This window comes from Lagopus muta, chromosome 5, assembly GCF_023343835.1.
Source record: "Lagopus muta isolate bLagMut1 chromosome 5, bLagMut1 primary, whole genome shotgun sequence".
Lineage (NCBI taxonomy): Eukaryota > Metazoa > Chordata > Aves > Galliformes > Phasianidae > Lagopus > Lagopus muta.
The window spans coordinates 59,857,034-59,883,036 of record NC_064437.1 but is presented as its reverse complement, the minus strand read 5'-3'; the positions used below and the strand labels follow the sequence as shown (position 1 = coordinate 59,883,036).

General features: G+C 39.8%; 1 protein-coding gene and 1 long non-coding RNA gene across 2 annotated transcripts in view; one reads left to right on the top strand and one right to left on the bottom strand.

The window, feature by feature from the left end:
- Positions 1-11,238, bottom strand: part of INPP5F (inositol polyphosphate-5-phosphatase F) — a 949,391-nt gene extending 938,153 nt beyond the window's left edge. Inside the window, exon 1 of the mRNA XM_048944056.1 lies at positions 11,235-11,238. The gene's annotated coding sequence lies outside the window, so the exon portion shown is untranslated. The remainder of the gene's footprint in view (positions 1-11,234) is intronic.
- A 1,015-nt stretch (positions 11,239-12,253) lies between these two features.
- Positions 12,254-16,753, top strand: LOC125693541 (uncharacterized). Its single transcript, XR_007377144.1, has 3 exons — positions 12,254-12,391; positions 12,958-14,076; positions 15,605-16,753. It is a non-coding gene; the product is annotated as an uncharacterized LOC125693541 (long non-coding RNA).
- The last annotated feature ends 9,250 nt before the right edge of the window (positions 16,754-26,003 follow it).

Genomic DNA, 26,003 nt, shown 5'->3' with positions numbered 1-26,003 from the left:
ATACACATATAACTGTTGGCTCTTCTGCTGCTATTGTGGTGTGCTTGGAGACATTCTGCATCAAATATAAGCCTCTGTAGAGGAACATAAAGTTTAAATGTAAACTTTCTGGTGATATCAGATTGCCCAAACCAATCTAGATTATTTTTTCATTTCCATGCTCTGCTTCCATAAGATCTGTCTAGGAAGAACTACTAAATCTTATCCAGTTCTCAAAAATTCACTTATTTGCTGGATTATTAGTCCTATACATAAGCAGTTTGGACCTAGAGGCATTACTGTCTTAGTCTCCTAACCAGAGAGAGAACGTCTAAGATCCCACATTTTCAGAAGGGAATAATCCTCACTGGGTACAAAGCACAAAGCTGCACTGAAGGTAGGAGTCAGCAAGCATTTGCCTCTGGTGGTTTCCTGGCCCTCAACCAGCCCAACTCCGAGCAGTTTACAGAGGCTTAGTGGAACTTCCAGCAGTCTTTTCACACATAGATAGTTTGTAATAGTTTGTTGTTTGGGATCCTGGATCGTGTATTCATCAGTTTCCAATGATTTGTTGTGGCAGTACTTAAAGGACTCACGAGTGATACACTCCAGGCCACTAAATGAATAGCATATTGCTATGAGCAAAGGTATTTTTACTGTTCTTTTACTGACTTTTGTGTTTACTCTACAACAGGGCTATTTAGTATGAAGATTCTTCTCCTTATTATTATATTTTTAATTGGAATAACTTGTTATATCAATTACTGAAACCCCCAAAGTGAGGTGATAATGTGAAACCAAAGTGGGAAAAGCTTTTTTATTTGGTGTTGGAAATTTTGTTTGCTTGTGACCTACAGCGACCTCCTGCCATGGGCCTGTTTTGTGTGGGGAGGTTTGTTGGCAGTGGTGGTGTTATTTCCCATTATTTGACTCTTTTCAGTGGTGAATAATTTTTGTCTGAAAGCTTTCAATCCAGAATTGCCTCCTTTTCATTCCTAATATTTTCTAGACCCTTAGCTAGCCTGTTTTCTGATTTTTATAGCCTGGCTTATTGCCATCTGCCTAAGAATCTGTCATTTCTTCTGGTGCTTGCTGGTTGCTGAGCACTGCTAATTTATTGCCACTTCCTCATTTTTTCATCCTATTTGTTGACGTAGTTATGACTGGAGATACACACGTGCAGTCACTAACACAGTGAGGGAACACTTTGCCTATTGGCCAACCGAAAAAAATCCCTTGGAAAGATTAATAGTTGAAATGTAGAAAGTGTAGCATTTCACAGTTGCCAAAACTTGTGGAATATTTTACATTTCAGTGGAGTCATCTGTTTAACAGCCCCTGTTTTGTTTTGTGTATTACTCTCCCGTACATGTGCTTTTGGTTTTGGATCTTTATTGGTTTTGTCCTTTATTTCCACTCTTTCCTTAGTACAGACACATAGGAAATCATAACTGAAATAATATTCATAGTTTGCCGTATGGTGTGAAGAGAAGCAAATACTCCGTTTCCATCTGAGAAGCAGACCAGGATAAAAAAAATACGATAATAATATCAGACCCAGTGTAGTGATGCTTAAAATGGAAGCACGATCAAATCTTTATCACTGTTAATAAAAGAATCAAGTTAAGCCTGTGAAGAAAAAAAAAATATATATATATATATATATAGCCAGCAGAAATATTCTGAATTATGATTAAATACTTGAAGATGTTTAAGCTAATACTTTGTCAGGTGAAGTTTCCTGCGAGATTTGAAAGAGTATTTACTTATTCTGCTATGAAAAAATATATTTGGAGGTTTTAAATGTATGGATCAAATCTGTTTTATGCAGACTATTAAATTTATTCCACTGGAACATGAAGTAAAATATAGTCCATGGTTTGTAAACCCTAAATTGTTTTTGGCACTTTGGGAGGAAGTTCAGAATGACTGTTTAAAATCTTTTTTCTTTAGGCCACATTGCTACATGTCATCTCTTAGCGAACATCCACCAGCACTATTAATAGCAAATGGAAATAGATGTTGCAAGATTTTGGTTGGGGGGTTCACAAATCCACAGAAACAGTGATTTTGGAGCTCATAAAACCTTGAAGTAATTGAATAGTGGTACTAAGTTTTTAATGCTGTTTGATGGAAAAAGAAAAAAGTTCTTTAGTCATGGGCTGAATCCTGCTGGAGGTTGGGTGAGAGGAATCATTCATAGTGAGAAATATGGTCAGCAGCCAGCCCTGCATTGGTAGGAGCTGCAGCCAGGGTTGGGTCACAGAGCTGAGAGAGACAGGATTGAAGGAGAAAGACATCCGTATATGCAGGGCAACCTCAGCACTTGTTATCCAAGGGAGAGGATCGTTTCTTGGCTCTTGCTAACTTTAATCATGGTGTTTCACAGGTGTTTCTCTTGAATTCACAGCCCCTGGAGTCATGTGGTTATGTGAGATTTCCCCATTTTATTGAATTTAACTTTCTGTGCAAGCAGCTGAGAGAGAATTTTGAACATTAAAAGTCTCAGGTTTTCAGAACTTGTTATTATTAAAAAATCAAGGACAAAATTCATTTTGTTCATGGACTAAAGAAGGAGACACTTCTTAAATGCATGGTAGATTCATCCTCATTGGCCTTATAAGAGCACAGTGAAAGCCCAAGAGCTGTGAGCTGTGGAAGCCAGAAAATACCTGCAACCCACCTATGGCATAACTTCTGTCCTCACCTGCACTCCTGTCTCCTTCCCACAAGTGCTGTGTGAGTGAATGGCTGGGTTTATTCATTCTGAAGGGCAGAGATACAGAGCAAGAAGGGTAATTGGTTCACTTAGGATGACCACAGTGAAATGCAGTTATCCCAGATTGGTGCCTTGCTCCTCAGCCTCTCAATATCTCAGCAAACGTTCATATTTCTAGACAAACTGCTGCTTTCCATCAGGCAGCCCAGTGGGCATCACATTGTCTGTAAGGCACCTGGGGGTTCTCCTCCCCATCCTTTCCCTCTTCATCTTGGACTGCATCAAGCACTGTGCACGACTGGCACTGTAAGTTAATATTGAATGTGCTGAAGGGAAGAAAGCTTATTTAATATTGCTCCAGTATTACAATAGTATGATGGTAAGGTGAGCTTTTTCCAGCTTATAAGATTTGTTGCCAAAGGCACATGCATGTTGCCTGTGCATTTGGGGGAAAAGAAATCTTAAAAAAATAACCTCTAACAGAGGATCTTATGACAGCCAGCCCCAGCCAGAGCTCTGGATATAGAATGAAGCAGGATATAGAGCTGAGCTTTTCCGTATTTGAAAGCAGGTGTGCATAATTCTGTTTGGCATTTTGGATTCCTTCCTCTGTAAAAAAAAAAAAATCCTATGAAATCCTTTTAAATATTTCAAAGCAGCTGGGCAGGTTTGATCATCTCTCTCCAACCTCCCCCCCTCACTCCTTTTTAAAAAAGAAAAGAAAATTAAAACAAACAAACAAAAAAAAAGACAAACTGAACTGTCCCAAACTCCCCAAGGAAATTAACTTAAAAAAAAAATAAAAAAATATGCTAATGGAACATTAAAGTTGTAATGTAAAACCGTAAAAGTCAGGAAATTCAGAGTTAGGGCTCCTGTGGTACCTTTAAATCTGTCACCTCATGCACATGTACTGTGTTAGGGCCCTCAGATAGGAACAACTGGGCTCAGACAGCATCCCACCAGCTGGGTATGTGAAGTGCTCATCTGAGCTTCTAGCAGAGGGGATTTGCGTTTCTTTTGTGTGTAACTTCTGCATAAGGCCAGTTAACCTCAGGCAGCAGCCACACAAGAGTGCAGGTTTGTTCAGACAGGAGATCAGGTTCTTAGCAGAATGATTTGAGAAGAGGAAAAAAAATACAGGAGAAGAAAGAGGGGAGAGCGGGGCAGCTCTGCAAGAGCAATGGCAGATACCTTATTCTGCAATTCTGTAAAAATAATACTGTAGCAATTGCATTTATGGGGAGGATTTATAGGACAATTTTCATCCCACATGTGTATAAGAGTCACCAAAGCAATTCATATCAAGGAAAGAAGACAATGCATTTTGGCAAAGCAATTTTTAATAAATATTGTTCCCGATCTGCAATGTATACACATATATAACCAAAGGCTTGCACACAAAGAGCCCCACAGATCCCCATCTTTGCCACATTTCACCTTTTGGCACCCCTCTCAGCCCCAGGTTCGGTCAATAAGCACCGCTGACCGGAAGAATCAAAACAATTCCTGGAAAAATTAGGTTAGCGTTCATTAGCTCTCTATCATTTGGCCACCAGTAGGCTGCAGGATATGAGGGCCATTTAATTAGGCCCTGCACTACTCTCTGGTGTGAAAAAGGCTCTCAAAAGCTTTGATTCCCCACAGCTTCACAGCAGGAAGTTGTTGGCGATAATTGACACAGGATTTCCTTGTTAACCAGCAGCAGACATGCTGGATTAAAGCGACAGAGATCTAGAGAAGAAAGTGAAAAGAGATAAGGAGCTCGGAAAGACTTCTGCTTATTTTGCACTCGAGGATGATGAGCAAATAGCAATAACAAACTGGAGTGCTGCTCCCTGTGAGGAAGGCCGCCACTTATCAGACCCATTTCAGCTTGACTGATCAAAGATTGACTTCCCTTAAAATAACATAGGCCTGGGGTTTGTTAGTTTATTAAGCTGCAGGTTTTATGAATTATCACAGTTTTAAAGATGGATTGCAGTTTATGTGAAGGAGTAGAGGATTATCAGGATTTCATCTAAACAATTATAAAATATCACAGCTGAAAGCTTGCTTGCAAATGACATAATTTTCTCCTGCAAACTAAACAGGTCATTGTATGCCTTCGTGTAAGCGTTTCCAGCAAGTGCACAAATACAGTAAAATTAACTCTGCAGCCAAGATGATAGCCCTGTAAAATATAAATTTAACTTCCAAAGCACATACAAACCTCACACTCCCTTATGCCGTTCCAAAGGAAATTGTATTTAATTTTTGACCAGGACCTTTTAGGTCTATTTGCATTAAAGAAAGGAAAAGGAGAAATGGCCTATTGAAATGTTTCTTAAAATGTGGTCGTGATAAATGGCTCTGAAACAGATCCGCATGAGTATAGTTAAATGAAACGTCCACTTTAGAGCAGAGACAATTATTGGATATCACTTAATAACTTAACCTTACAACAGCACATGTGGCATTAATAAAGAACTAAGAGTAATAAAAGCTACTACTACTACTCTGCACAGTGCGTGCAGGCAGACGTATGTACATAGGTGTGGGAGCCAGGGGAAAACTGAGGCAGAAGGAGGAGGGAAAGGACCGAGGACTAAGGCAGGAGGTAATGCGCCAGTGGTGGTGGGCAGTGGGTAGACAAGGTGGAAAGGGAGAGGTGCCAGGGGACAGAACCTGCTGTGAGCCACATGAGTGAGTACCTGTGAGCTCCCTGGTCACACCAGAACCCCATCTCCCTCTCCATCCAGACAGCCCTGCAGGGAATGGCACAGCCTGGTGCCAGCAGTGGGGTTACTGCACAAACCAATTGAATTCCCAGAAGAGGGAAGGAGGAGAGATTGTGTGGCGGCTGCCAGGATGCTGCAGCCAAACAGCACTGGAATCTTCAGAAATCTCTACAGGGTGGATAGATCCAGGGTAAAGCTGTCCATACCTAAAGCTGTACCCGAAACATCCAGAGCCTTAGGTAGTTTTGGATGGAAAACGGCAGTTCAGCTGTGTGGGGAAAAAATGGGGTATCAGTAACTACTTTTATTCCAATGCAGAAGCCTCTGTTAACACTTTTTCAAACAATTCCAAAATACTTCCATTCTTCCACCTCGGTTTTGAAGATCTTTAATAACCCTTTTGACCATTTTAATGGGTCCTGAGCCCAGAAAATCCTATCCTTGCAACTGAAGCAATGAGAACAGGAAAATGGACATAAAAACACTCTCAACAATGTGGGGTCTTTTAAATCTAAAAGGAAATCAATAATATTCTTTGCAATGAATGAAGCACAGGCACCATGAAGAACTCCAGTGCCCTATGGCATCCTCAGCATCATTACATCTAGATTCACTGTGGACTTCAGTGCATCTGAATGCACCACCATCCCAAATCCATGCCACCTGGAAGCCATATCTCAGTGTATTCTGTGCTTTCACACACAGTCTTACAGTTCTCTGAGGAGAACTTAAGAAGCATTAGCCATCAGTTATCTTTCACTGTACAGCAACTTCTCCTAGCATACAGAATCGGCAAATCAATTTTATGATTGCATCTTCTCCTTCCCAAAGTTGACGTTCTGTTCACTGAAGCGATAGGGAGCTGTGGCAGCCAGCTAAGCACCTTGGAAGCAGTGAAACTGCTCAGGCTGAGATCAACTTTGGTTGATCTTTTCAGTCTTAGCATTTTTTTCCCGTGGCAATGGATCATGGCTTACAAAGTGATGGTCTGTTATGGCACGCAGTCTTCGGTGTGACGTGATGAACTGAAGGGGTTTTTTTATGTTAGGCTGAGGTGAGTACTCACTGGAAATGAACTGGAACCAAAGATCTGAATATCAACAGATACCAACATATTTTACTGGGAGAGGTTAGAATCCCACATTTTTAATCTGGTTCAAATCACTGCCACAGACTACATTAAAATTTTAGGTTACACTTACACCACCTTAGACTAGGCTAACAGATCTTCCCCTTCCAGTCCTGTTTCTATCACCTCTCAACAAATGAGGCTAAAAATCTCTACATTAATTATATGGTTTGCCACATCCTTCTTTTTATTTCCTTTGTGACATGCTTTGTAATTCCCTCTCTCATGCTTACCTTACTTTATTTTAAATTGATTGCATATGAATTAATTATCATGTTCTCCTCTGTACTAGCAACACCCTCTTCAGAAAGAACACCCAACTGGTATATTACCATGAGTTTTAATCATGATGATACAGCACCCAGCTCAAGAGGCACTGCTAACATAGAACTATTAAATTCAGTATAAGATTTACATATGGAGTATATGCTGAATTTGTTGACAGATTTCTCATATTTAATCCTGCAGTTCCTTTGGGTTTGTACCAAGGTGCTTACACAGTAACTCACTTATTATTGCATTATCAAAATAATTCTTATTTGTTTTCATTAAATGCCATTCCTAGCAACAGCAGTACCATTGTCTTAAGGTACTTCCTTAAGAGCTTGATACAAATTTTCCTGTAAGCATTGGCAGACTTCATGCCAACTGAAGGGATGCACCATTTTGGTCTGCCCCATTACACAAAAAATATGGACAACAGAAAAAAAATACTCTTTGGTATTTCAGTATTTCAGACCAGGCAACATGGTCTTAATCAAGAGCAGGGAATGTTGCTAGGAACAGGTCATCATTGCAGCATTAGTGCCATGACTAGCGCCATGATACCCTATAACACAAGGTGCTATTTTTTGTTTTGAAGTATACCATGTTGTTATATTTCAGAAAGCCAGTTTTGCATATTCTGAGGAGAGATCAGTGAGTTTCTTGTTATTTTTAATACTCACTATTACTGATATTTCTTTCTTATAATGGCAAAGAATGAGTTAAACTACAACTGAACTTCTTTGTTCCAATTTTCAGTGCATGTTTTTGAAGGTAGGATTACTACCGTGGGCATATAAACAGAAATAAAAACATTTATTTTTTTATATAATGTAAACAAAGGGTCTATTCTATTTTAGTTTTGACATAGCAAATTGAGATTTGTGGTCAACTGGTTACTGGCTTCAAAGACTAATCCATCTTAATGCTAGCAAAACAGTTTGTTAATTTTCCTGGGAAAGAAGGTTTCTTTAATTCACATATCTACATATGGTAGATATGATTCTTTCATTTACAATGGCATTTGATAAAATCCTACTTTTATAAATGATGCATCTGCTTTTAATGTCTTAAATCCTGTGATTGAAAAGACAAATCTTCCCCCTTGTCTTTTTTTTTTAGTATTTAAAAGGCCTTACTGCCTTAAAACATACATCAAGCAACATTGTAATAGAGAAATACACTTTTAAGACAAAGTGACAGATTTACATATCTGTGTGATGTGACTCTCTTGACAACCAATAAATGTATTATATTGATGAAGTGAATATGTCCTCTATCTGGTCATTTTCAACTGAAAACTAATAACCAGCATCACCATATCAGGCATGCAATAACCTGGGTTAAAACTAGGTTCATCAAATAAATCACTCAGGAATTTTTCTATTTCTTTCCCAAGACACGTTGCACATCTGCTTAGTGAAAGGAGGAAAGAAGCAATATTTCTTTGATCAAAGTCCTTTTTAATATCCTTGTATCTGTCCTTTGGGAATGCTATCTCTGGTCTTGAGCCTGGGAGAGACACTCAGCATCTCCTGAAAGGTGCTAAGCACCCTTTTATTGCCATTGACTGAGACAAGAATATTCTGTTTCTTTCAAGACAGGGCTCCTCTGGAACAGTTGCTGATGCTACATCACGTTCTAATGATCCAGCAAATGACATAAAGTCAAGAGTTCTAAAAAGAAAACACAAGGTGTTTTTAATGAGTCCCAGTTTGTATCAACAGCTTTCAGGAGAAAGCAAAAAAATATATATATATTCTTAGCCAGAAAAGCATACTGCATTAAATTTACCCCAAGCCTCTATCTCATAGACATGAAACACCTATACATATGTAGAGATCTCTAAGAAACACTTTGAAAAGCTACATTGTGCTTTTAACTTTTTATAAAGTCTTATTAATATCATTTAGAGTTGCCATGTGGCTGGCTTCCTGCCTGGCCTCTTTTACTATAGACTTGGCAGTTGTTATCCTGAGCACCGCACATGTGCGGACGAAGCTGAGCGTGGGTAGCAGCCATTTGTCTGAGGCAGCTGGGTTTTGTCATATTTCAAACTGGCAACCCTAATGCTTGTTCTTACGGGACACAAATCCGGTATGAAATTTGCAGAGCCGAGTCAAGGCCTGGCCTGGCACACACGATTCCATTTTTTCACATGAGGATGGATGCAGAACAACAGGGGAATCTGGCTCCATGCCTGCCAGAACCTTGGTAGAGCTCCCAAGAGTTGGGTTGGGCCTTGAGGATTTGCAGGATTGAGCTGTTAAAATGCAGCCCCTACACGCTCCGAGCTGCAGATGTAGGACTCTTCTTCTAGTGGGAGTTAGCAGACACAAATATGGCATCTTGTGAGAAACATACTGAAAATGTGGTGATATCAGGTATTTGTCCCTCTTTCCAGTGCATTTGTAGGTAGGAATAAACCTGCACATACACACTGCTGGGAACAAATAGGTGGGAAGCCCACCTGCTAAGCCAATGTGCCATTGATGGAATAACAACCTACCAGTGCTATTTATTGTCCTAGTTACAGAAGTGACAAAACAAAGTAAAAGCAAATCCACTCTATTTGTATAGCAGTAATTATATATAGCATACAAATAGCGCACAAGAAAATACAAATGCAAAAAAAAACAACCAACAATTAAAAAAATCTAACCAGTAATATATATATTCATCTAAGCACAGTTGAATGGGAACATTCTAATGGCAATAAAATCCCCTAATATACTGTTGGCTAACAATATCTAAAGCAAAGCAGAAATGCAATTCTGCAGTTATCTGTACCTGCTATTCTATTTTTTGTCTTTGCATTTGTATGTCTAGTCACCAGCACATGTACCCCTTAAGGTAGCACTGGCTATAGAGGCTTCAAATTGCACCTTGACTGTACAGAAAATTCAGCCCACTGAAGACAGAAGCCTGTAAGGTGTTCGGGTGTGTTGGCTGGAATAACATCTGATATTGTGTTTATTTCTCATCACAAAATGAAATTCATCACAGTGCACAGTACATGCTAAAAGACTCCTACCCATCTAAGATCTTAGGTTAAATGCCACTGCTACTGAATCCATACAGCTGCTGATCTTTGCTGAAGACCCAAGTAGTTTACATGGGCCCAATAAACTTGAATTAATTAATCTCAAAGATTTATCTTAGCTGGCTATCACATAACTCTTAACACATTTTTCCTACCAAAAGAAGTGCCCAAATTACTGAACTTACATGACATAATATAGAAGGAGAAAATCCTTTTCTTTCTGACTTGGAATCAAAATCTAACTTTTTTCTGGCATCATGGTGAAAGTATTTCTATGTATCTACAAAATTAGGAGAATGCTCAAAGTTGCTTTTGAGGGTCATGCACTTGGCTAAATGGGTCTTAATTTCCATCCAGTGCACTCATGGTTACATCCTATGAAATAGCAATCCTGTTTTTATACTATGACATAACAATCCCAGAACTGCACTGCTCCTCTGCTTACATTGTCACTCGATTTGGAATAGATGAAGGCAAATCTGGACTAGTTCTCATCGGGCAGGTGGTTTTCAACACAGATATACACAGGTGAAACTACTGCAGGTCTGTGTCTATACATGTCCCTTCCTCCAGAGCAGAAGTGATGGGGACAAGAGATGAGTTGGTCAAATGCCAGCTCAGGATCCCCTTCCTCCCTTCTTCCTCCAGTAGCATGGAAGACGTAGCCACGAGACATCTCTGAGCATAGGCTCTGAAGGCAGGAAGTAGATGGAGAGCTTGTGTTTTACAAATCGTATCGTGTTTGAGCTGCGCCTGAAATTACAAAGATCATCTTATGTGCTGCAGCACTGAATCCTGAACTGTAATTGGGAAAGGAGTGAAAAAATGTGAATCTTTTCCTATCTTTTGATAGCAGTATCTCATGACAGAGGCAGCTTTCGTCAGTGCTCCAAGCTTATGTTGTCTTTATTAAAAACTAGTAGCTGTACTAGTAACTTGCTTTGTTTTTTTAACTCCCAAACATGAAAAGCAAATGTGAATCAGCCTCTTTAAATTAAATATGAGAAACAATTACATTTTGACAGTTTAATTGCATTCTTCCTCCAACATAGCATTCTAAACAAGATACCACATGTATTTAGCATGCTGATTATATTTTTAGATTGTTTTGCAATTAAGGAAGTATCCCTAAAAGAGATAAAATAATTGGTTGACTAAATCACTATTTCTTGAGGGAACAGTATTAAGAAACGAATGTTGAATGGTTATATCCATAATAATTAGCTTTTAAATCACTGCTTAAAGGTTTTAGGTTTGTAGCCTTCAAAATTGTATCTGTCATTCATTTTGCTGCATATTATTCAAATTTTCTTGTGTAAAAGAAACTAAAAAAAAAAAACAAAAAAGAAACCCCAAAAAAACAAGTGCTGCCAACAAAACGGCTCTCAGTATAACTGACAGGGTCTCTTAACTATGAATGATGAAAAAATCCAGCACCCAGAATGCCTTTAAGCAAGACAGTCCTGGCCTGTGTGTCTGATGGGCACAGTGTTATTGACACTGCAAATAAAGAAAAAGGTAATTATTTATTTCAAAATTGCTGAGTAGCCAAGCACAGTCCTACTTCCCAAGATCACCGCACAGCATTTACATTGCTCTTGTTTTATGCACAAACATTCTTCTTACTTCTCTGGAGAAAAAGTAAAGATTAAATACCAGAAATTTTCCCGACTTTCTGTTGTTTTGTTCAATAGTTTGTTTAAATGGAGAGGTAGGTTCAGAGTTTGAAAAAGAACACAGCCATTCCCCAGGTTAAAACCACCCTTGAGTGATGATCTTTGGAGACTTTCTTTAAAAAAGAAAACAAGTGATGTAAAACACGCGAGCTGGAATCAAACTCTCTATTCCGTTGAAAAAAATCTCATGATTTTAATTGCCATTTCAATTCATTTATGTTTTCAAAACTTTTTTATTTTTATTTTGACAAAATATTTGCATGCAATTTTCACACCAAAAAGAATACCAACTTCTTCCATTGAAAGCAATGCAAGCTTTCCTTCTGATAATTTTCCACGTAAATTTGCACAAAGCCAAGCCAGTATTTCCAGAAAAGACACAGTAGGCTTGTGGTTCACAACAAGACCAGATGGAAGTTCCTGGAATGTGCTTTTAAGATACCAAAAAAAAAAAAAAAAAAAAAAAAAAAAAAAAAAAAAAAAAAAAAAAAAAAATTATATTTAGAAAGAAGAAAGAGAGAGGCTGAACTGCAGCAGAGTCTAAAGCAACACTGTTAAGATTTCTCATCAGAAAAATAAAGTTCAACCTACTTGCAGTTCCCTTTAAGGTACACTGATTTTATACATTTATGACTGAGATGCTGTATGGAACTTTTGAGTCTCGGCCTGATCCACTGATTGATCACCTGAGGCAAGGACTGGGTCAGCTGTGGGAGCGCAGGTGAAGGCAATTCACCTGTGTGACCAGAAAGGGTGGAATCTAGACCCCATTTAAGGGCTGACTGCCACTGGGGAAGGATCTCTTTCTGGAGATCCCTCCTTTGTGAGCTTTTCATCCTGAGCATAGATCTTTGGATATGAGTGAGTATTCCTTCTCCATTTGTTCCTTTGCTATCTTGCTATGATGCTCTTTCCAACTGTACTTTGTTGACTGTACAGATGCATACAGAAAGGTGCATGTAGAGATGCCAGTAGATAGTTCACTGAGGAATGATTAGTAAGGGAAAAGAAGCATGAAAGACATTTGGGGTTAGCCCAAACATATGGAACAAAGTGGAGAAAGCATGCTGGTGAGAACAGGAGTACAACAATGCTAGATGGTCTAATCAGAAGAAAATGTTTTCAGGCCCCAGCAGCAGCGCTGTTGCAGGAAGGGCCCAGCACTGCTGAGGTCCACGGGACTGTTTGTCCCCAAGCAGAAGAGCTGAGGAGAGGCCTCATGACAGCCCACAGCTCCTCATAGGAAGCAGAGGGTCAGTGCTGAGCTCTGCTCTCTGGAAACAGCAACAGGGCCTGAGGGAACGGCACAGGGCTGCATCAGGAGGGTCATGTGGGGGTTAGGGAAAGGCTCCACACCAGAGAGCGGTGGGCACAGCACCTCTTGGAGTTCAAGACACGCTTTCAGACATATGGTTTGATTTTTTTAGGTGGTTGTGTATGGAGCCAGAAGTAGGACTCGATGATCCCTGTGGGTCTCTTGTGGGATATTCTGTGATTCTACAATTCTAATATGAGAGTTCTGTGTTTAACAAGCTGAGAGCTGATGATGTCTTTTGAAGTCAATGGCTGTCTCCTGATTGTAAACTGTCTAAAACAGCAGAGGCTGGAACTGAGGTAGTTATATCCAAATGAGTTCTTAACTGAATTAGGTTTTGATAGCAGCTTATCAATAGCTGACAGCTGGGTATTGATAGAAAAAGAAGAGAGTGAAGACAATTTCTCATTTGCCATCTGCTAGGTGACAGCACAGACATCTAATTCATTTCTATATGAGGAACCATTAGTGCCATGCACACATTTCTGCAAGGACCCAATGGTCATTCCTAGCATGTCACTTGCTAGCAGTACCTTCCTGTCAAAAGCAACAGAATTGGCCCAAATTCTTGGTTTATATTTAGCTAAGTTTAGCAAGAAGATGAAGAGTCAACACTTGTCACAAAATACACTTGTGTCCAAGATAGCTACTGCATGCAACTATTGTGCACTTGAGTGTGTTAACCATCTCCAGACAGTGATCAGACAAAACATTCAGCACAGATCACACGATCCAGTTATACCACTTGTGCAGAAGCAGTGATACGCAGAAGTGAGTAAAAGTTCAGCAACTGGAACTTCAGTTGTTTCTCTGACATCTCAAGGGATTTACTGAAGGGCAAATGTATTTCTTATACCAAACAGCCAATGTTCGTAAAGCAGACTCCAGCACCAATTGCCAAGCTCCCTCTTTGAAATGGAGACAGAAAGAGAGCTCATATTATATTTCTACCTTTGTGCACTGTCTACAGGTACCAGGCTACCAGTTTCCTAAGACAGGTGCTTGAGTTTAGGTCTAAATCTAGAAGGAAAAAATCTGGGCACCATCTGCCACGTGAAGATGCAAAGAACAGATAACTTGCTCTTCTTTCTGCTGTAGCAGCAGAGCAGAATAAATGTATGGACCTGTAACAGGGAATCACAGAATCATCTAAATAAGAGAAGACCTTCAAGACCATGAAGTCCAACCATCAACCTGACCTACTGAATCTCATCACTAAACCAAGTGCCAGGTACAATGAGACACTCAAGTAGAACTGCTCCATTACTTACCTGAGGTCAGACTGATGGGCCCGGAATTCCCTGAATGCTCCTTCTTACCCTTTTTATAGGCTGGAGTCACATCCACTAACCTCTAGTCAACTAAGACCGCCTCAGTTAGCCAGAACCACCAGTAAATTATTGCTAGTGGCTTAGCGTAAGATATTTCTGAGATTCCTTTTTCAGCTGTCATAATTCAAGAGATATGATCCAATGTAGAAATGCTGAAGACACTGTCAACGAAAAAGACTTGGGGAACTTCTAGCTCAGAATTAGACTTTGGACTTAAACCATTGCTGTTCCTTGGCACAGTGGACAGAGTTTAAAAGAGCACAAATTGGTGAGCTGCAAAGTTAGTTAGAAAGGGGGAGAATTATTTCGACTCGGGCCAGGCATACTGGGGAAAGAAACCAAAAGTAATTCCAATGAGAAATACTGATAGGCTGTGGAATTAAAGGCCTGCTCTTTCTTCTCTTTCCTTACAGTCTGGAGTATGCCGTGTAGCTCATCATATTTTTGGCTTCTGGCACATATTTTATTAACTTCCATTATATATAGAAACAAAACAGACCACTATTTAAAAAAATGCCGTGAGTAAAAAAAGAAATGTAATGGCATATTCAAAGAGTAATTAAAGACTCTCTTATGAAAGTTAAAAGCCAAGAAGAGTTTGAGAGACTTTCACACACAAAATATTGTACAAAAAGTATATGTGAATCCATTTGCATCCACATTTGTGAGCCATGTGACTCCCTCTGAGATTTAGTTTGGCTTCTCAGTTTAAAGCATTACAGATACTGAAAACAGAGGACTAAAAAGTTGGCTTGCTATCAAACCCAAGCTTCAGTTTAGATGATGCAGGAGAAACCGATATGATTGGACCTCATTTAACTCATTCCAGTCTGTTCAATTACTGTCACCATTAGAGAAGGCTTCATGTGCCAAAACCCTTTAAGTCCAGTAAGGTCCAACAAGGATTCCTAGCAAAAGATCCACTAGCAAAAGCTTTTTTTTTTTTTTTTTTTTTTTTTTTTTTAAAAAAAAAAAAAAAGTTAAACTATTAGCATCTTGTTCATAGACTGAATGCCGTAAAGGAAAAATGATATTCAGCAACATAGCTTTATTTTTCTTTTATGTTCTTGCTATTCCAGAGATCTGGTCATATTTCAGATACTTGTAAGTAGCACAAAGATGACAAAAAAGCATTAGCATGAAATATGCTATCAACTATCTTGTGATCATAGAGCTAGATTACAGACAAGGCCTGATAGCTACTGGTGTTGGTGTTGCTACTCCTGTTGTTTTTTCACTGATTCTACAATTTTATCATTCATAGGAGCAATTTGCTACACACAAGTGCCTTCTGCTTCTCAGTTTAATGTAATATAAGCTTAAGACATCCTTGTGCATATGTGAAAGAACCCCCACTAATTTTAACCATATCTTGTAGAAGGAGTTTCCCCAAGAGAGAGTCTATTTTAGCTTGTTGCTTTTTCACAGACATTAGTGAAGAAGATGGAAAGGGAACAACAACGGATCCAAAGATTTCACCTCTGTCATAACTACTGTGGGGAAAAATCTGCAGCTGCAAGAAAATAATCCACAGAAATTAAATTTATATATTTTGTAACCATTCCTAGAGCATCTTAAATAAGTTTGTCAGTGAAGAGGATAATTAATGAAGGTTAGGTGGTTATTGTTGGAAATTACAACCACACCTGAATGGAACTTACTGTGAGATCTGCAGCAACATGGAACTCACTTTATATCTGATTTTGTAATACGCTGAGATTCAAATCCTGGGTCTAACTGCTGGTTAATACAGATACACTTTCTATGGAGTAAATGGACCCCTGGCAACTCATCTCTGCTAATGATTGGATGAATATTCATTGAAAGATTCTATGAGCCTACAGATCTTTCTCAATGAATGTGCACCTTGACCATAACAAAGTCTGACAGATCTATAGTTCTGCAGGAATCCCAATGAGTATTTATCCTTTTCAATGTGGAATCAAAGTAGAAGCAAGGAAAAAGGGAAACCATGTGATCTGAAAGTAAAAATCCCTGTATAATCATGTAAGAATATGAATCATAACCTCAAAGCAGAACACTATAAAGTTTTAGGAAGTTCATGGATCTACAACTTCAGCAGAACTTGGCACACCTGAATGTCAGTACCTCATGTCCAGCACCCCAAGCCAGGGCTTTGCACTATTGGACTCCTACAACACCAATGATTTTTGAGTTTATTGACTAATCCATTTATTTTTTGCAAAATTTCCCCACAGTCTTATCCACTATCCACAGCAATAGGCTGCTGGGAAGTTGTCAAATATCATGACGTGACTTTTGCTGGATGGTAACTCCACAGAGGGGCTCTTCTTTTCTCTGTCCCTCCCCAGTTCACTCCAGTGTGAAGATGAAGGAGGCCCAGATCCAAACCTTAAAGCTTATTACATAAATAAAAAGCACAACGCAATACCTCATCGAAATAAATTATCTTTTCATATAAAAATCTTCTAAAGCCCATTTCTGGAAGAATAATAGAGCTGCCAGTCCAACACCTGCAGGGTTGGAAATAATTTACTCAGCCTCGCTGACTTTTAGGCAGGTTCTTCACTTGACGAATGGCCCAATTAAACATCTGTTAATCACAGCGTTATCTCATCTTGAGGTGAAATACCTATTTCTCATATCCTATCTTTCTGCCAGATAACATCGGACGGTCCCTGATCCGTGAGGCAATCTCATGGTTCAAATAACTGTGCTGGGGAGCCACGTCCCGAGCCCACCGTCCCGAGGAGACAGAGGGAAGTCTGCACCATCGCTGCCCACCCCCTCAGCACAACCTCCCCGTAACCTCGGGCTCCTGAACTCTCTTGTACGTTTTAGGCCTTGATAATAAAGCAACATCTGCAAACTTACAAGTGCTTTACTCGAGTTAATTGAGTAAATTGAAGCAAGATGCGGTGCAGGGGTGATCTATGATCCCGGGTTGCGGGCCTAGAAGGGAGACAACAGATTTACTGCAAAGACAGTGGGCGGCCGTTTGTTCAGGGCCTGGTTCACGGGAAGTTTGAGGTCACGAGGGATTAAAATATCTTCAGAAACAAATGGAATAATTTGGCTGAAATATAAGGCACACAGTGCCAGCTTATGCCAGGAAACCAGGTGTGATTTATGGGCCTTCAATCCAACACATTTTTCTGATATCTGCCCCATTAGGTTGAATTTATAGATTACTGGGAGAATATGTGTCCTCGTCTCTACTCATCTGACATGTTTGTACTCTGGAGAGCAGTTCAAAGCATTGCAAAATAAATACAGCGGTGCATTACCAGCACAAAGACAAAGACCTACTCTAGTGGGATCTCAGGGGGGAAAAGGAAAAAGAAACAAACCGAAACAAAGACCCAACCTCCCATTTGCTATACTTGTTCAGGAATTACTTATTAAAAAGGACATTAAACAGGTAATGCTCTTTCTCCTATAATCTGTACAAGTCATTAAGTTTAAGCACAATTCGCCACCTTGAAGCAATTGGATACATTGTAATTTGTTTTATGGCCTCACAGATGCAAGGTATTTGCTGGGCTATAAATACATAAAAGTGGTTTATATGAGCAGCCCTTACCCTCAGAGAGCTATGAGAGGAGAACCTCTCCTGGTTTTCCTATTCGCATCCACACACGCATGCACACACACACTCATGTACTATATATGTTGATATTATTTTTTTAAAGCCTGGCTCGCTTTTAGTGGGATACGTTGTCCCTTTTGTAGTTTCTCTGCTGCTTTATTAAATCCCAAATTCCTTACAAAACTGTACAATTTTAATAACGCAAATCCATGCAGGTCATAAAGCTGTCGAAATGTACATAGCACCAGCCGTGATCAGCTGCAGTGATATCATCAACCCTGATTAGCTAGAGCCGGTCACACGACAAGGTTTTATTACAAGTGTCATTTACATTTTTGACAGTTTTACAAGGCTTAATGGCTTTGTATTAAATACATTGTGTTTCGAGGAAACTGACAGTTCGGGGTATCTTGTAAAAACAATGCTTTGGTATTTCCTCAGAAGCAATATTCAGGGCAAAAATGAAACTTATAATATTCCAGTTGTAAACAGGGACATTTCACAGGAAAATAAATAAATAAATAAATAAAACCCAAAGTTCAGCCAACCCAAGGTTTAATACAAGAATCAGAAAAGGCTAGGAAAAATATTTTATCTATAGCGCCTTTCAATTTTCTATCAAGAGACATGTCTTGTAACATACTACAAGAAGTTTCATTATCAACCAGTGAAAATCCTGGGCACGTTCCCCACAGAAATTAATAGGAAAATGCTCTTTCTGGCCCTTTACAAAATTTTCCTAGGAAAACACCATTTATTGTTTGGTTTTCTCACAAGCAACAAGCACTGCCCTGGGGATCTTACATGTTTCTGAACTTTCCTAACAGTCTGATATCTATTTTTAATTTTGCAAAGACACCTTGCCAAAACTGAGCATTTCTCACACAGTTTAAATTAGAAATGGGGATGGAATTGGTAAATCACCTCTGTTTCTACGTGGACAATGTTTTCATTTAGGTTTTAGGTACAGACGTTTAGAAGGAAACCTTCTGATCTCTGAAGGGCAGTACAACAAAATCAAAACCTACAGCTGTTCAGAAATAGCGTCAGTTATTTCTGAAATTAAAATAAATTCCTCAACCTGAAAACTCCCTTGAATTGAAAGAAATAGATGTTTACGCAACCAAATCCCAAGCGGACTGATCATTGAGTCCAGTGCATCAAATCTAAGTTTTTTCCCCCACAGGGTATCCACTTACACATGTAATAGTTCTCCAACTGATTAAATTTGTGCAACCTATTATTTACTATATGAATTAGCTTCTTATTCCCAGATGTATTTCATTCACTGTTGTTCCTGTGCCAATTTCCCAGCAACATGGCACTAACATCTCTTATCATTTACATGCAAAGGTTTTATTACTTTGATTATATCAACATAATAAAAATGGTACAGTTTCTTTATGTCACAGCCTCTTCTTTACGTGGTGACCAGTATGAAATTACTCACACAAGTGGAAGCAAGATTTTTGAAGGTATGACTGAATACACACTAGAGATTAGCTACTTAGGTTAAAAAAATGAGCAAGGTCAAAATCACAGTACCAAACAAAACTGTAATATCAGCATAAAAAATGATTTTACACTGGGACTTAAATGAAAGAAGACTGATATTCCCTCCTCTGTACAGATCTGTGTAAGGCATTAGAACCACTCTGGTGCTTTTTGAGTGTATAGTTTTTAAAGTCTTTTTTCATTAAGAAAAAAATGATTCGACACACAATAACTTACCATCTTCACCGATTTCAAGGAGCAGTAAGGGAGCTTTCATTTTGTTTTGCTACATACAAACACACTAGTTTAAAATTCTGATTGTTTATAGAGATAATTCTGGCATGTCCCTGCATTTATTAGTGTGAACTTTTCAACCACTCACTGATTACTCTAAAAAGGGTCAGCCATTTGACTCACCCTAATTCTATGCACATTATTTCAGAGTTGTCTGTGGCCCATATGCAGGTGATCTGTTCAACAGCTACTTGCCAATACAGAAGTCCTGCACAATCCATAGAAATAGCCCCAAAATGTTGTAGAAGTTCAAGAGAAAGGGTGCTATCTGAGATCAATCATAATAAAGTACTTTTAGCAAAGCAAATCTGTCATCACTTGCCCATTGGTGTTTGGGTATCCTGTTCGTAACTTCAAGGAACGACTTTCTCCTTGAAGAAACCACAGAAAATATGAATGTAATTTGTGTTGTTTGTAAGGCTTTCCTCTCCCATTCTACATCCCATGGAGTTCTGCTTGTCCCACTTGCCCCCTTCCCAGGGTTTCTCCCCCCAGAGCTGATGACTAGCCAGCCACATGATGACCCTTCCCATATGTCCCTGAATCCTTTGTTGGGGCCATAACAAAATCACTTTGACCTAATATCAGTGATTTTCTAGATGGAGACCTGCCTGCTGTAGAGGGAAAAGCTATTGATTGGGTTATTCCAGCTCAACACATACGATAGTTCCATTGGTTTCAAATTAGTGATAAGCGAGGACAGCAGCCAGTTCCAAAGCCCACTTGGATGGCTTATGGGATACAGAGGAGCCAGTTGCAGGAGCATGTTTCTCTGCACCTCCTCTGCCAGCACATTGCCACTGTGGCACAGGAACCCCTCTGGTGGGTCCTCTCACCTGGCAGCCAGTCATTCCTACTGCTTGTGGCCGCTCAATCCAGAGCCAGCCTCCCTGGCCTCCCCTGCCTCAACAGCAGGTTGTGGATGGGCTGTTCTGTATTAAAGTTTGGAAATGAAAGTGAAAGCACATGTGAGACCTGCTGAACAGAACAGCAGAACCGGAGACTTAGTTGTATGCCAGAAGCCACAACCAGATAGAAATCACAGGTTAGTCAGGAAATTACTTGCATTTAATTTGGGGCCGTGTCTCCTGGGAGGAGGCTGGCCCTTTCCTGTTGTGCAGCGATGTTGCCCCCGGGTATAATTTGCCTTTTTCATAAGCAAGGGTGCTATCTCCTCTTTCCTCAAAGAGACCTTTCAAAGCCAGCTGAGGAGAATCAAATGTGGCACATTAGCAATAGGACAATGGTAAAGTCATTATAAATTGACTTCCTTACTCTGAGCTTCAGTAATCTGGATATATTACTAGCATGATTCTGCAATAAAACTGAAGCAGCTAGTTCCTCCACTTGAATTAAAATCAACCTCTCCCTTCCACTTCAGAGAGGTAAGGCATGCTTCCATCTTCTGGGGACACGGTGCCCAGCCAATGAGTCTTCCACTCCTTATGCACAAGCCCAAGGAAGGGATCCTTTCCCAGCAGGTGTGGGTATGGCCACAGCACACAGCAAGTTCTGCAAGACTCAGAAAATGAAGCAGCACCCTTTGTCCCACCACCTTCTACCTCCATGGCCTCAGCAGGCTGCAGGCAGTAATCTCATCACATTGCCCCCCTACCCAGACAAATTTGCTCCAGAGATCAGAGGTTTTCTAAAAGACATAATTAAGAGCTGGAGTAGAGGCTGATGCCCTGTTGTGATTCCCAAGCTTCCCAAGAACTGCATCCTGAGATTCTGGTTAGATATATGCTTGGTGCAAACAGCATTGCAGCTCCTGCTGGTGACTCCTGAGCAAGGTCAGGGCTGGGGAAGCCATCTTAAACATGGCCAGCATGCTGTAAGGTAAAGCATGTGCAAATTTTTCCCCTTGTTTTTTTCCTCTCCCACTTTCTATACAAACAATGGCAATTTTTACAAGCATGTGTCTGCCATAAAGTGAGGACTCACTGTAAAAATAACTTTTCATTCAGAGTAAATAGGTATTTTAAAAGTACATTTTCTGCAGGGCAAGGTTTTTTAACAGTTCTTGGCTCCATATAGAATTCATTAAAAATGTTACTCTGGATCAAATGAACAAGCTTTTAATACAATTATGGGTTGTCCCCCCTTCCTAACTTAAATTCAAAAATTAATGGTTGTGTTCAGGTATAATTGTTATTCCTATTCAAGATGTTTTACTACCATTATTCTGAGACATCTGTATTCTGTGTACAATTCGTTATGACTGATTATTTTGTGTCAGATTTTGCTGCCTGTTGGCAACACATAACTTTCAATGTCCTCTGCATAGAACATCATTACTTTTCATGAGCTACATGCCAGCTCCTCTTGTCAATTAATAATCCAGCTACATGGTTTTCTGTATAGTGCACGTAGACAAATATCAAAGGTCAGATTTTGTGTGATCATCACAACAAAATGTAAGCAAGATTAGGCATATGGAGCTCCAAGTAACTCACTTGTATTCCATCTGCAATGTTTGTTTCCTTTCCATCAGCACTGATTGAGGACACCACCACTTTCCATTCTGCACAACCCAAGCTATCCAGCATCGAAGCATTGTGGACATGGTGTGTCCAGCCCAAATCTAAGCTTTTCTTCGTTCCCAGGACTTGCCATCATCATATAGCAAAATAATGAAATAAGTGAAACAGAGAAAAACAAACCCTCCCCATCAGACACTGTGCAGGAATGGCAGCTGGAGTCTGTCTTGAAGGGGTTAATGAATTCCAGTTTGATATAAGTTTGGATAATGAAGACTTTCCCATAGCAATAAAAATTCATATTAAACTCAACTGGCCTTGGTTCCTCAGGCCTCACACAATTGCTTTCAAGCAACACCCCTAGATGTGGGTGGGTGGGAGTTTTGCTGCTGAGAGGGTATGGAGAGCTTGGATGGATGTGGTCCCATTTCAGGGACAGAACCCATGCAGGATCAGCCCTGCCCCAGGTATGTGGGACTGGGCTGGGGTAATCTAAGCCAGACAGGCTGGGAAGAAAAATGTACTCCTTCTTGTATTTCATGGGCTGGACCTTTCCCATATGCTTAAGAAAATCTATTTACAATATTAAAACAATATAGACTATAAAAATGGTTTAGTGGGCTACCAAAAGATTTAGCTAAGCCCTAGTCTAATTAAAAATATCCCGTTAGCTGTGAAGCTGTGGGGAGAAATTTAAAATCATTCTGGAAAACAGTGTTTCCTGGGTTTATAAGGGAGGATTTTTCTTTTTTTATTCTTTTTCTATAGCTATTTCATTTATTTTTTGTTTTGTTTATGAATTAACATCTGACTGCAGGCTTCAGCATCGGCTTGCTTTTAATACCATATATAGTCACTTCTATTAAAAAGGAAAAAAGAATTCCTATTTTTCCCTCTTTGTCTACAGCATGTGTAAAGAAAAGTGACCGAAAGGAGAGGTTAAGAATAGTTCCTTTTTTCAAATCTATGTTGATTGAATTAAAACGTTTGAATTTTATTGAACAGGGAAAAAGAGATTTTTTAAAGCCTATCTGTAGCCCCCTGTAAAAGCATTTTTTTTAATAAAACTTCTGTTTAAAAAGTATGTTATTAGCAGTATATCCTGTGCTGCATATTAATAAAACAATGGAATTTTGTATTTCTTTTTCTCATAAATTACATAATTCAAACCTTAAAACACCTTTAATGAACACTGACTCGGCATGTGGCACTTAATAAAACTGGGCTAAACTCGTTTTCTGCCTGACAGGCTACCAGTGGAGAATGTGCCCTACAAGTAAATGATTAAGAGGCAGAAATCTTTTCTGGACTACTATTAAACACTTCAAAGATTTTCAAAGTCAGATAAAATGAAAAGCAAATGTGTTTCACTGCCTCTCAAATACCTCAAATGTTTTAGCAGGTGCAAGCAATGAAACGTTCTGTAGTGACAGCACTTTAGGGTCTGCAAAGTGCACCCTACTGAATTATGGGAAAGCAAGGCTTACTTCATAAAAATTCATGATTTTCGATGAGGAGAGATGCATGTCCTCAATACCCGTGTACATATGTAGCACAGAAGGAGAGTCCCATTGTGTCTCTGGTGTCACAGCCTTGTCTTAACCTCTGCTGGGCTTGCTTGACTGTTTAATGTTGAGTTTCGCAGCCTTTAACCCTCCTGAGCTTTGCCTTTGTTTTAATGCACAGCAGAAGAGCAAGCTGAGATTCTCCCATCTGCACTGTCTGTGCTACAGGACATAACTATAGCCTGGGGGAGGAAAGTTCAGCAAACTGACCCGCCCTGGGCACCAGCCTCATCAAGACTCCTAGTATCATTGTATTGTAGAGCTGTTAAGGCTGGAAAGCCCACAGAGGACCCCACACCCAACTGCAGTTCACTCCCACCATGCCCACTGCCCACATCCATCAGTGCCACATCTCCACAGTTCTGGAATGCCTCCAGGAATGGTGACTCCCCCATTTCCCTCAGCAGCCTGCGCCAATGCATTAGCAGTCTTTCTAGGAATAATTTTTCCTTCATATCCCCAGTAAGCACAACAGAGCTCAGCATCTTCAGCCTCCTTGTGCCTCAGTTTCCCCCTTCACCATGCAAGTAATGGTGCTTCCTGTTGCGTGGGCTGTTGCATGTTTGCAACGCCAGGAAGCCTGCAGGTATGGAGGAAATGGGGCTGATTGTTTGGCTGGATTTTTGAACAGCACTTGCAAGCCAAGATGATGGAGGAAATTTCTTCAGTATTAATTTCTCTAGCATATAAAGGAAAGTCTACACATATTAAATAGTTGTAGCTGCTTTGAACTTTCTCTTCTAGAAAACTGTAAATGAAAGTAGGCTTATAAAAGCAAAGATAGGTACCATCTGGGCAGGTGCTGGTAACTGCTCTCAGGCTCTGCCAATTTCTCAGACCATATCCTGCAATCTCAGTCTGTAACTACTCGAATTTGGATTCAGGAGGGTGTTATCGGATGGCTGTATGGGTTTTCAGGGCCAGACTGAGAGTCTCTTTCTTGTGAACGCTTGTCATGTTTCCTTTGATCGTGCTATATTTTAACGTTTAACTGACAAATAGTTTGCTGAGAATTAATAAAAGACCAACACAAGTGAAACACTCTACAGACCCGAGTATTACAGGCTATATATAATTGTAGGAAAAATGGGAGAATGTGATAGGACAGTGTTAAGCAAGTTGTTGCTTTCTATAATAACTCCGTATTTGCTAGAACATATATTAAGAAATAATTATTTATATACTCTACAAATGGAATATAAATGTGTTATGCTTGCTTGAGCCAAAAATGGGATAGTGCAGCAAACAGGAAAGATGGAATGCTTTTTGCTGGGTTGCTGGAGGGATATGTCCCTGCCTGCATCTCCAGCCACCCCATGCCTAGCCATGCTGCTGTCCTGCCTGCATGGGCTTTGCAGAGGCGTCTGCACTCCTGCTTGTGCACCTCTGGGGCTCAGTGATGGATGGTCTGAGTGCATTCGTCAACCATTCTAAATCACATGCACTTAGGAGACACAGCTATTGCAAACAAAGTGCTGCCATTACAAGAGTGGAAGTTTGGAGATTTAATAAAATCTCATTATCCTACTGCTGGAGAATTTATTTACCTTTGTGTCAAAGTGCTAAGTGAAGTGTCCAGCATAGACTTCCAGGTGAATAATGACATGCATGATTAACTTTAAAACCCCACGAACATAACAACACGCAAGCAACTACGCTTGGAGTAGAATTATGGTGAAAATATAAACATGACCAATAGCTTGATGCTCTGGGCTGTGCTTCCCCCATCTGCTGCATCTCCACCCTGTCGCTCCAACATATTACTTCCTTTGGATGGATGGAGTGAAAGTAATTGTTCTGCCAGGATGTCCGTGAGAGCGTAGATGGGAGGATGTGCAGTGAAGTCATGTTACAAGCACAAATGTATTCCGTTGTGCAGCAGTAGAACCACACAAATTGTCCCACATTAAAACGAGTTCACAAAGTTTGACATAATAGAAGCTGAGAACAAATGTTTTGCCATGTAATCCATAAAGAAAATTCATATAATATATAAAATAATCCAGATCAACTGAAAATATTTATGGACCAGCCACGCAGCTGGTGTAAATCAGCATAGCTCCACTGAAGTCAATGGAGCGACACCGGTTTTAGGCATATGAAGATTTGGCACCCAAGTAATTTGGATTTTCATCAAGAAAACCCAGAGCTACTTCTCCTGTGGATCTGATGATTGAACTCCTGTTTAAAAGGTTGTGTTTTGAAATTCTGAATCAAGAAAATCATATATTACAGTCTGGGTTTTGAACAGCTTTTGCTGGCTGTGGAAACATTTAATTCATCACAGTTGGCACTGAGTATTATCTGAGATAATGTAATGGAAACTTTCAAGGATTGATGAGGTTTTCAACATTTTACATGTGTATTTACCCTTTCTATTTTTTAATACGTGAACAGGATTTTAGGGCATTGGAGTCTGATCC